We start from the raw sequence: 12,862 nt of genomic DNA on the forward strand, positions 1-12,862 counted from the left end.
TCGAGTGGTAAAGACCCAAGAACCCAAGCCTTGTCAGCCCTATGAATCAGTGATGGCTGGTGTTGGCCTTGGCCAGCCACAAGGAAGTAGGTACAGGGAGGACTGAAAAGGAGCAAATGGAGAGATCCCAGGGAGGATGCCAGCCCTTTCCCTCAGTGTAGACACAGGCTTGATGTGCACACAAGACATTTTCTGTAGGTATTATTTCCCCTGAAGCTGTGAGGCTGACCCTGACATTCAGAAGATCACAACACAAACCTGACACTGAATAGATGTGAAGGAAGTTGTCATATACCATTTGTTGGAGGGGAATATAAACAACACGTTAATGCAGCAGGCTGACGTTCCGACTTTGCATGGATGTCCTCACATGAGATGCAAGTCTTCTGTGCTCGTCAGAACCAGCATCTGTTGCGTTTCTCCCATCAGTACAACTGCATGTTCCAAAAGAAGCATTTGTGCAGAATGTGACTTTGCTGCCAACTTCCCCAGATGTATACGGAGAAGAAATACTCAAAGAGCAGCCACGATTCAGGAGCATCGCAGCTATCTGTAGGTCACTCCGTGTTTCACTTCCTCTTTCATTAAGTTTAGTAAAAAGTCAAAACCTGTGTATTTCCCAAAGGAAGGATTCATGCATATACACCAAAGGCAAAACAAAGAACCAGTGTTGTTGTGAAAAAACTAAAGTACGTGACTCTGTGATATAACTTATTTTCACTAATATGGATAAGTGTTGCTACACTTTAAGGGATTTTCACTATCCTAAAGCCAAGGTTTGACTTAATGCCTTCCTCTGGCCATCACTGTATGAGTTAATAATCACGGCCACCAGGCATCTGCTGTCAGTGGGAGGAAGTGAGTGCCAGAAATTAAGTAGGTGTTTGCTCAAAACATGAAATCATAAGGTTTAAGTTAAATTGAGAGCACAGCAAGGGATTGGTTTTCCTGACTGTGACAGAAATGAACACCTCATGCCATCATCCACTAATAATGTACCATAGTAAAATGTTATTACAACTAAGACTCCTTTTCATGAGCAACCTGTTGATGTTTTCAGAAAACAAACAGACAAATTCCCATTGTTATTTTTTTCCTTCATATTCCCCATAGGTGTAATAAAAATCTCAAAAAGAATTTGAAATACCACTGCTATGAAAGATGATAACAGTAGCAAGAGGGAAAAAAATCTATTCTAAAAATTTATCGCAATTTTTATTAGCACTTGGGGAATGGGAAGGAGAAAAAAGAGGTGAATTTCTCAAATGCACACGTCACTTTTTCATCGGAGAGTATTCCTTTCCTTCCACATTGGCATCAGTATTCCGAAGTTTAGACCAGGACCTGTAGTCCCTACACAACAATACAAATTCGTTAAGTATAGTATATATGATTTGAAGCATTCTTCCCCTGATTGCTGAGGCCTCAGTAATTATTTTTTAAAATTAAAAAATTTTTTTTACATTTATTTATTTCTGAGAAACAGAGTGACACAAAGCATGAGCGGGGGAGGGGCAGAGAGAGAAGGAGACATTGAATCTGAAGCAGGCTCCAGGCTCTGAGCAAGAGGTGAGCACAGAGACTGATGCGGGGCTTGAACCCACAAACTGTGAGATCATGACCTGAGCCAAAGTCGGACGCTCAACCAACTGACCCACACAGGCGCCCTGAGGCCTCAGTAATTATTAAGTAATTCTCAATATCTGACAGGGTACCACACTTGAAAGACCAGTTTCTTCTTTGAGACACCTGACCTCCTGACCCACCACAACAGGCAGTGGTTGGGGTCACCACCAGCCTCAAGCTTCAGAACTCCTTACTTCAAGGTTTCTAGGGAAGAACACGGCCCGAATTACTATGTGTGTTTCAAAGAAAAAAAAAAAGATTTAACAACGCAATCCCTAAGCTCACTTTTAGCCATCCAGTTGAAACAGGATTTCAGTAGGTTTATGATGTCCCTTATCCCTACTCTTAGAAAAGCTACAGAGAATAAAGAAAACTGTTGGTGATCTAATCAAGAAAAAGGCTGAATTTAATCACACACGTTGCACAAAAGTAACGGTTACTTCAAAATCTTGCAAACGCAAGCTTCCCACAGCATGAGAACTCTTCTCCTATACGTTAAGATGCATTGCCTGTGTAAAAACAACAAAACAAAGCAAAAACAAAAACAGAAAAGTAGCACTCTTTATAGGGAACATACACACTTGTCATGTAAACTGCCAATGAATCCATATGGCTGGCTATTTAAGAAGGGTACCTTGTGAATTTTCGACACCCTCAGATCTGGTGGATAATTTTATATTGTATCTTCTGTGTTTATGCTGTGAAAGCAGGTACAGCATAAAGTGAACAGTTCACATTCTCATCCATTAAGTCCAGAGAGTGAAATGGATCTGGAAACAGGTTTCCATTTCTAAAGAAACAATGGCTTGGCTTAACTGAGCTTGATCAAGTAACCAAATCCAAATTCGCAATATTCTATGAAAAGTAAGTTCCATAGCACTGTTAGAATCTTTTTACATGATTAGGTTTAAACATCCTATCATTTCAAACATCTTCTCACATCTTAAAATACTGGAATTAATGGCCAAAGAAATCAAGAGAAATAGAAAGAAGAAAAATAAAATGAAAAAAAAAAAAAAAAGCCTAAACAGAAATAGGTATAACAAACATTATACCAAAGGAAATTTAAAATATTGGTGTAGGTAGAATTCAATATCGTGCATATATACATATCAGTATATATAATTGTGGGGAATAAGCTTAGGAATTCCCTGAGCTTGCACCAATGGGTTAACAAGGCATAAAGAATTAGAAAGCACAGGATGCTCACACACAAGTCTGGGTAAAAAGATGAGGTAAATAAGATTAGGTAAACAAAGGCCCCCAGTATACTACAAAGGTATAGAAATAAGACATCTCAGGATGAAAACATCAGAAATGAGGTAAACAAGATTAGGTATTCAGGACAGAAACACCCAGGCGTCCCTAACTAAGACCAACTTAGTACAATAGCAGAAAGCTGCTTTCACAGGAAGGAAGGACCCAAATAGGTAAATAGGTAAAGCAGGGCAGAAGTTGCCCTAAGTGGAGCTAATTAGCAAAAGAAAGGTGCCTTGTTGACCCTGAGGTAGGATGCTCTGTCTTTCTTGTTCCCTAGGCTAGTTTAGGTAAACAGACTTGGTGCCTCATGTCTGCTGTAAACAACCTTCCACCTAGCAACCCAAAACCCTAACACTACATATCTTAAAAACCCCATTTTCCCAAGGCCCATGAGTTAAAGTTCACAGTTTCATTGTCTCTTTGTGCATGCTCATCATGCTTGTAAGCCTTCTTATCTTAATAAAAACGGAGCAAGGAACCTTACTCAGGACTCTTGCCTCTTCCCGGACATTGGCCTCTATCTCATTTCAATCCTGCGTCCGCTCTCTTGCTGGACAAGAGAGAACTCCAGACCCAGAGTCTGTGATATATAATCATATCATATACATGTTCAAACATGATACATATTATTGTGTATATAATATACATGATCTAGATACAAATATCTGTATGCATATACAAAACATACATAACATGTGTAATATATGTGCTATTTTATACATGCATGTAATATATACATACATATATGTATAGCAGAGGTTCTATCATGTATGGAGCATTATTTCACTTATGACGGAGCATGTACTAAAGAAAACAATTCAAAGTTTCTCAATTTAATGAATCTCCTTTTAATTAGATCCCACCTTTACGAAAACCAAGGTGGTGTCATTATAATTCTTGGCTAGAAACGGCATTGGTATCACCTGGAAATGTGGGGCAGTGTAAAGATAAACAAATAAAAGAGTCCCTATCTCAAGGGTACTTCCCATACCTGAAATCCACAATTTCCCCCTGCGGCCCCCCGAGTTACCTTCTGATCCCACTGGTGACAGAACATGTACAGAAAAAAATTCAGACATAAACTCACACTACTGACTAGGAGATTATGCGACATCGGTGTGGGATGGCTTTGCTCAATGACTCTTGCTTATTTTTTTTTTTTTTTTTTTTTTTTTTTTTTTTAACGTTTATTTATTTTTGAGACAGAGAGAAACAGAGCATGAACAGGGGAGGGGCAGAGAGAGAGGGAGACACAGAATCCGAAACAGGCTCCAGGCTCTGAGCTGTCAGCACAGAGCCCGACGCGGGGCTTGAACCCACGGACCGTGAGATCATGACCTGAGCTGAAGTCGGACGCTCAACCGACCAAGCCACCCAGGCGCCCCGACTCTTGCTTATTCATTGAGAACTTCTTGAACTGTAATTTCCCCCTAAGACTGGCTGAAATCAAAAAGGTTTCCCTTCAGCACACCCATATTAATAACAATGCTATCGCTCATTATTGACATCTCATTTATTAAGAAAGGCAAAGGGAAGCACCATGGGGAAAAATTCTCAAAATTTGTCTCATCATTCCAGAAGGGGAAAAAAAAAAATCTCATTAACTACATGATTAAATGTGCACAATCTACTAAAAAGGGTTCCACAATAAAAGTGTTCTGAAATATGGACCTTTAAATACAGAATAATCATTATTCTGTGATAGGGATCTCAAATTCTCTTGTGTGCAAGAATGTCTAAAGAATGATATCACAACTATGCAACAATGAGAAAATCCAGGCGAAATGAAGTCTGGGAGAAGTCATGTTCCCAAATGTAAGTCATTCATACCTTAATCATCATTCCACATTTCCTAGAGGTGAGTTGTATGGTTTTTACACTTGATCTCCTTTTCTAAATACAATCTTATTTCCATTTAAAAAGTGAGTAAGATGAAGTCAAAAGTATTTGAAATTTCTAACGTTATTACTATTTAAAAATGTTTTTAATGCTTATTTATTTTTGAGGGAGAAAGAGAGACAGAGCATGAGTGGGACAGGGGCAGAGAGAGAGGGACACAAAGAATCTGAAACAGGCTCCAGGCTCTGAGCTGTCAGCCCAGAGTTTGACACTCACAAGCTGTGAGATCCTGACCTGAGCCAAAGTGGGACGCCCAACCAACTGAGCCACCCAGGCGTCCCTAACGTTATTATTTTTTTTAACAGACCCAGTTAAAGTGCCTAATGTCAAATCCTTTGTGGATGTAATCTTTTTATGATTTTTTATTACAAGACCAAAGACCTGTGATATGATTTAAAAACCTATTCTTTGCAGTAGAAAATATTGGATATTAAAAATGATTATGCTGTTTTTAAAACTTGATAGAAATGGTTATATTGATTTGCATAAAATGAATGCCTTTTGTCTTTGTATTTGAGAACGTACATATGGTTCTAAATAGCTATAGATTTTCTTCTTCTGGCATATGTAAAAGACAAAAAGAATGTTATTTTAGGGCTAAGTGCCTAAAAAGCAAGATCAGTCCATCTCTAACAGATTTCCATGTTGCTGTGACAGCCTCTGTTCCTGACAAGAAATGAGATGGTGAAAGAGAATGGTGACTGGGGACGAAACGAGCTGTGTCTATATAGGTACTGCATACATATTAGATATAAAGTATAGATAGAGTGAATCTCAAATGTGAGCTCAGAAACAATTATCTAAACCTGTCCACCTGATTTGTAGTAAATTTCACTCCATATTTAGTGTGTGGTATCTTAAAAATGGAGAATCTTCTAGAATATTTCATATTACTTTACTAACCACTGTAATTTCTCATATTCCTAAATCTTAATAGCTTTTTTTAAAACTATCTGTCCAAGTCCAAACCCTGACTTTGCCCCTGTATTATATGGTGGGAGCCTTAAATTGCACGAGAAATGTTGACGTTAATGATGTTCACATATTAAATTGATCTGTCAGGGCTCAGTGAAGCTGTGAATTGAGTCCAGTGATTTGGACTCTCTCCATCCGTGGGATATTTTAATGCCATAAAAGACTCTTTAATTTCAACATATAATAGGTATACTGTATTTTAAACAACTTCCATCTTTTTGCAGCAGGTAATGGAAAAATAATTTGTTTACTAATGAGTCCAGGGCATAGCATTATATAAAACAAAGTCTTTGTTCAGCTGCATTACAAACTCATGACCGTCTGAATTATCCCTATAGCCTATCCATATGGACTCTGCAGCCTGGTTGCTTACACAATTAGCAAGTCTCAAAACATACAAACTGGGGGGTCTAACATGGCATGATGACACTCATCTACAACAGGGGTATAAATAACTCGTTGTTTCAACCAGACTTAGCCAAGAAACACAATTACTAGGAAGCATTTGTGACATAGGAAATAAATGGTCAGATTTTCCTGACTTTTCCTTAGACCCTGACAATGCTTAAACAGTTTCTTCACATTTATGACATCTAATATTCTTTGATGCAGTTTGTCAGAGAAAACAGAAACGGAGAAACGAAAATAATTGAGCTAAGTAGTATCACTGACATGTTACCATGAAAGACTAATCTCAACCTATTACAATTTGTTTATGGCCTATGTAAGAAAAAGTTCAAAATATGTGACTTTTAAATGACTGAATTCATTATGTGCTATCTAGTTATAATTATCAAAATTAGAAACATATTGATCAGAGGTGAGTGGGTGGCTCAGTAGGTTAAGCATGCAACTCTTGATTTTGGCTAAGGTCATGATCTCATTGTTCTGAGTTAGAGCTCCATGTCGGGCTCTGCACTAACACTGTGGAGCCTGCTTGGGATTCTCTCTCTTTCTCTTTCTCTTTCTCTGCCCTACCCCGCCTTGTACTCTCTGTCTCTCAAAATAAAGAAATCCACTTTAAAAACAAAAAAGAGTTCCAATTTTGAGGTTCTCAATGCAACAAAATGTAAAGAAATGAAAAAATATAAGCTTATCAAAAAATATATATGGAACACCTGGGTGGCTCAGTCAGCTAAACACCTAACTTTGGCTCTGGTCGTGATCTTGCTGTTCTTGAGTTCAAGCCCCGCATGGGGCTCTGTGCTGACAGCTCAGAGCCTGGAGCCTGCTTCGGGTTCTGTGTCTCCCTGTCTGTCTCCCCATCCCCAGCTTGTGCTCTGTCTCCCTTTCTCAAAAATAAACATTAAAAAAATGTATTGGTCAAATTATTACCGATATTTTAAAAACTAAACAATTTGATTGTCCTATATTGCTTAGGTCTTCCTAAACCCTCAACACAACTAATCATTCTTAGTTCAAAGAAGGATTCTCTACCCAATCACCCGTTGAGAAAAATTTCTCCATCAGCCAAAAGACTTCACATTACACTTTAGTAACATAACTGTCTTCTCTGTGATTAAATATTTTTTAATTTTTTTAAATGTTTTTATTTATTTTTGACAGAGCACAAGTGGGGTAGGGGCAAAGAGAGAGGGAGACAAAATCTGAAGCAGGCTCCAGGCTCTGAGCTTTGAACACAGAGCCCGAGGCAGGGCTAGAACTCATGAACCACAAGATCATGAACTGAGCCGAAGTCTGACGCTTTACCAAGTGAGCCACCCAGGCGCCCCGTCCTTTCTGTGATTATTACTTGCATCAGGCAGTAGCTTGCGGTTCTGAGTCCTTAACCATGAGAAAGCACCAGTTATAATGTTGTTCTCTTTTGCTTAATTCTGTACCTGGTGATTATCGCAACACATGGCAAACAGAAGCAAGCTTGTGCCCAGTGCACAAACACTGCTGATTTTTTAAATCCAAGTGTTTGTTCCTAAGAATATTAGCTCATCCTGACACTTCGTCGTGTTCACTTGTGCATTTCCCACCCCTGCCATCTAAATGGATCTATTTTTATAAAAGAAGTCCACAGGCTACCTTACTTACACCACCCAGTGAAGTCGGGCTTACCCATTTCTAATGGAGTCTGTAGACTAGCTTATGTGTATCCACTGAAGTCTCTAGACAAGCTTGCCCATACCCAATCGAGTCTTTAGACTCATTTACTTATACCTAGTTAAGTCTATAGCCTAGCTTCCCCATATTCAATGGAGTCTACAGACTACTTTATTTATACCTAGTGAAGTCTATAGACTAGTTTTTTTCATACCGATTGGAGTTCATAGACTAACTTATAAATATCCACTAAAATGTATAGATATTAGCTTACCAATACCCAATGGAGCCTATACACTAGCTTGTTCATATCCAGTTAAGTCTGTAGGCCAGCTTACTCACACCCAGTTTAGTCTAGTGTATAAACTAGCACATCCATATCCAAAGGAGACTGTAAACTAATATCCATATCCATATATTTATCAAATAGTCATTGCTCTAAGGTATCTAGTTAATTGAGGAAATATTTCTATATGACACCAATTTTTATTAAAGGAAAAAAAAGATTTGCATATACTATTAGATTAAAATGACACATCCATAGCACTAGCACTGTTCTAAAAATCATTCGGGTGTTTCCTGGTGTCTTACACATCAGAACAGAAATATGCAGGACCCTCCTGAGGGACCCAGTTGACATCTTTGTGAATCTCTCCATTATTCAATACACAGTGCAAGCCAGCTTCGATTTACAGAAAACTCTGTCGGGACTAAATATATTGCTCAATATTAGTGACTGTTTCACAGTGGTTCCTAATATAATTATATCCTGCTTTCTCTATATACTTTCCAGTGTCTTTTTATATTTATTTAACCATCAGACAAAAAAAGAGTATGTTGCTTTCATTATTTTGTTTTTATTACTGAACCAGCATTAATTCAGGGTCTATCGTGTCAGGAATAAGCTTAGTACTGACGATAATGAAGTGAGTAGGTGATAAATGATCTGTGTCTGCAAAGTCTTTATTAATATCCAAGAAAACTCTCAATTAATAATAACAACAGAAGGGATAAGGATAATAGTACTTATCGAACATGTCTTAAGTGGCGGACAGCATGAAAGGCATTAAAACTACTATTATGAGTTGGGGAGCCTGGGTGGCTCACTCGGTTGAGCGTCTGACCTCGGCTCAGGTCATGATCTCATGGTCTGTGAGTTTGAGCCCCACATCGGGCTCTGTGCTGACAGCTGGGAGCCTGGAGCCTGCTTCAGATTCTGTGTCTCCCTCTCTCTGACCCTCGCCCATTCATGCTTTGTGTCTCTGTCTCAAAAATAAAGAAACATTAAAATTTTTTTTAACTATTATGAGCAAATATCAATATTGTTTGGAAAACTGCTGGAATATATATCATAATGTTATTAATGAATGTTCGTTATGAAACGGAGGCATATTTAGAATTCTATTCCCTAGAATATTTTTTACATTTTTGGTAACTCGACCTCCTGGTAACTTATGCCTCTGAGATCTACATCTGCCCTTTGGAATCTGATGCCTACGTTGATTTCTTCCACCCTGTGGTGTTCAATTATTTCAACAGCAGGACACTGCCTTTTCTAGATGAATCTTTACATGTTCCAACGCTTCCTAAGTGACGGTTCCTCATCACCTCACCTGATGGATAGATGTTTCCATTTAATCATTAATAAGTTTAAGTTGTGGGGCAAGGAAAGGAATGGAAAACACCAGAACTCCAGTGCCTGGGTGATGCCTGGTCAGTGGTGCCCTATGATGCTAATGCCACCAAGACCACACCTGCTAACTTCTTCTTCCACATACGTTTTCAGAGCCCAGACCCAGACTTGCCTTTCACACTATAATCTTTCTTTTAGGGGCACCTGGGTGGCTCAGTCGGTCAAGCGTCCTACTTTGGCTCAAGGTTCAGGAGTTCGACCCTGTATCGGGCTCTCCACTCTGAGTGCAGAGCCTGGTTCAGATCCTGACTCCCTCTCTCTCTGCCCCTCCCCTGCTCACTCTGTCAATAAATAAATAAATAAATAGATAGATAGATAGATAGATAGATAGATAGAATCTTTTCCTTTAGGGTGAACAAAACAACAATAACAAAAACAAGAAAATAGAGAAGCCAGCAGGGGTGGGGGGGGGGGCAGGGAGCCAACGCAATTTGTGGACAGGGAAGTAAGCTAAATTTCTTTTACACTCATCTATCTGCACTGAGCAAAGAGCATACTCTGGAAATAAAGCATGGGGCTCCTTAGTGACATACTGGAATGTGGTGTGAGAAATCCCATTAAGGCACTGCTCTCAACTCATAGTTTGAGTGTTTGTATATATTTGTAGAGGAAATCAGTCATTTGACTGATTGAAGTCAAAAAAGGTGAAATTTCCATTTAACGGGTGGGCACCAATTAGGAAATGCCAAAATCATGACACGCTGATAACAGAGACAGAGTGACTCAAGTAAGTGCTTCATTAATAGATGGCAAAAGGAGATATTTTCTAGGAAAGCAAATGGATGATGATGAGTTCTCTGGTTCTTAATGTTGAAAGCTGGTGATTTGGGACCTCCTCCTCTGCATTTTTAATAACTGTTTGTAGATCTGAGCTAACGCAGTAATTTGAAAAGGAATCCCTCCGTCATCTGGCCAACTACCAGTCATTCCTCTGTGTTGAGAGTTATGGATCTGCCAGGCACTGATTCATCACTCTGTTATTTTCTGTTGTGTCTTTGGAAACAAACCCTACAGAGAATCGAAAGGGAAATTCATGTCTCGGGCACATGCATGGCAAGAAATTCACATCTCTGGTATATGCGTGCATCCTCTTCCATCATTTTGTGGTCTCTGCAGGGCACAGGTGGTGAAGATAAATAGGCTTCTCTTAATATGGCTTAGGTTTTGAGTCATGGAAGCGGTTAGCTAGCAACTTCCTTTATCTACTTGAAGCTTTCCTCGTCCTGGGCTATGTATGGCCAAGTCCAGATCCACTTAAGCACTTGTGCACATTCACAGGTGGCTCGTTGAGCCATTGGGTGGTTATAAATCAGGTAAGAGCCCCGAGAGTGTCTGGCATGACCCAGGTTATAAGAGTGCAGGGGAAGATGTTTTTTATGGGATCCCAGGAACTCACTTCAATCAGGACACCTGCTTCAATCCAGGACACGGAGCCAAATGTAAATCCTTAAACAGAAATCACCCATGGACCTTTCCAACAACCTGCTAGCTAGGGTCAGTCTGCACTGCGTTTGACCTCCTTTTGGATCCATGACCTACAAAGCCTCTGGCTGTTACTATGAAGCTTCCAGGATGCCCTTACGTGACTAATTAAAACTGGCATCAGGAAATCAAGTACGTTTCTGCCACAAGGATTCATGAATTGTGCTGATATGAAGCATTATGAGATCATTTTTGAATATCCCTTCTATAAGTCAGAGTGCCCATAAACTTAAAACCAAGGCAAATTTCTGAATTGGGCTTTTTTTTATAGGCCAGAAAATGTACTTTTCATTTTTATTCAAGATCCTGTTGGGGCGCCTCTGTGGCTCGGTCAGTTGAGCGTCCGACTTCGGCTCAGGTCATGATCTCACGGCTCGTGAGTTTGAGCCCCGTGTCAGACTCTGTGCTGACAGCTCAGAGCCTGGAGCCTGCTTCGGATTCTGTGTCTCCCTCTCTCTCTGCCCGTCTCTGCCTCTCTCTCTCTCTCTCTCTCTCAAAAATAAATAAACATTAAAAAAGATACTGTTAATTTAATTTCATCAGCATATTTCCAACCTACCAATATAGGGCAGTTTAATATAATCTCGTTTATGTGAGACACCTACTCCCATTTCCTCGCACTTTTCAGCAGAACAAGAATTCAGAAATGTCAAGGTCTATTACAGCAATTCTAAGGGTACAAACAAGAACTTTGATATTGTACTGGAATGTTGTCTTTGGAATCTCAGGGTTCATCGCTCAGCTTCCTTTGTCAGAGACAAGGAAGTAATACCTTGCTTTCTTAAAAACAAAATCAAAAAAACAACAAAACTAGTTCCTTTGAAATAATTTTTAATTTAGTTTGTGGTTCTCCTTTAAACATCCAGAAAGATTGAGAGATAATCCATCAAAACATCTATGCTCTGAAAAGAGAGATCTCTATTTTTTTTTCTTTTCACTTGTCTGTATTGACAACTATTCTCCTAATGTATAATTATTTCTATCATTGGAACTGTTCTTAAAATATACCAAGAGTTGGTAAAGACTTCATGTGACTCGACTTGATGGTGAAGATGGCGGCGTAGGAGGACGCGGGGCTCACAGCGCGTCCTGCCGATCACTTAGATTCCACCTACACCTGCCTAAAGAACCCAGAAAACCGCCAGAGGATTAGCAGAAGGGAGTCTCCGGAGCCAAGCGCAGACGAGAGGCCCACGGAAGAGGGTAGGAAGGGCGGCGAGGCGGTGCGCGCTCCACGGACCGGCGGGAGGGAGCCGGGGCGGAGGGGCGGCTCGCCGGCCAAGCGGAGCCCCCGAGTCTGGCTGGCAAAAGCGGAGGGGCCGGACGGACTGTGTTCCGACAGCAAGCGCGACTTAGCGTCTGGGAGGTCATAAGTGAACAGCTCTGCTCGGAAAGCGGGAAGGCTGGAGGACAGAGGGAGGGAGAGCTGCCGAGCCCCCGGACGGCAGAGCTCAGCTTGGCGGGGAACAAAGGCGCCAGCGCCATCTCCCCCGCCCATCCCCCAGCCAAAATCCCAAAGGGAACCGGTTCCTGCCAGGGAACTTGCTCGCTCCGCGCAAACACCCAACTCTGTGCTTCTGCAGAGCCAAACCTCCGGCAGCGGATCTGACTCCCTCCCGCTGCCACAGGGCTCCTCCTGAAGTGGATCACCTAAGGAGAAGCGAGCTAAGCCTGCCCCTCCAGCCCCCGTGCACCTTGCCTACCCACCCCAGCTAATACGCCAGATCCCCAGCAACACAAGCCTGGCAGTGTGCAAGTAGCCCAGATGGGACACGCCACCCCACAGTGAATCCCGCCCCTAGGAGAGGGGAAGAGAAGGCACACACCAGTCCGACTGTGGCCCCAGCGGTGGGCTGGGGGCAGACATCGGGTCGG

Source organism: Panthera onca, chromosome Y (assembly GCF_046562875.1).
Source record: "Panthera onca isolate mPanOnc1 chromosome Y, mPanOnc1 haplotype 2, whole genome shotgun sequence".
Lineage (NCBI taxonomy): Eukaryota > Metazoa > Chordata > Mammalia > Carnivora > Felidae > Panthera > Panthera onca.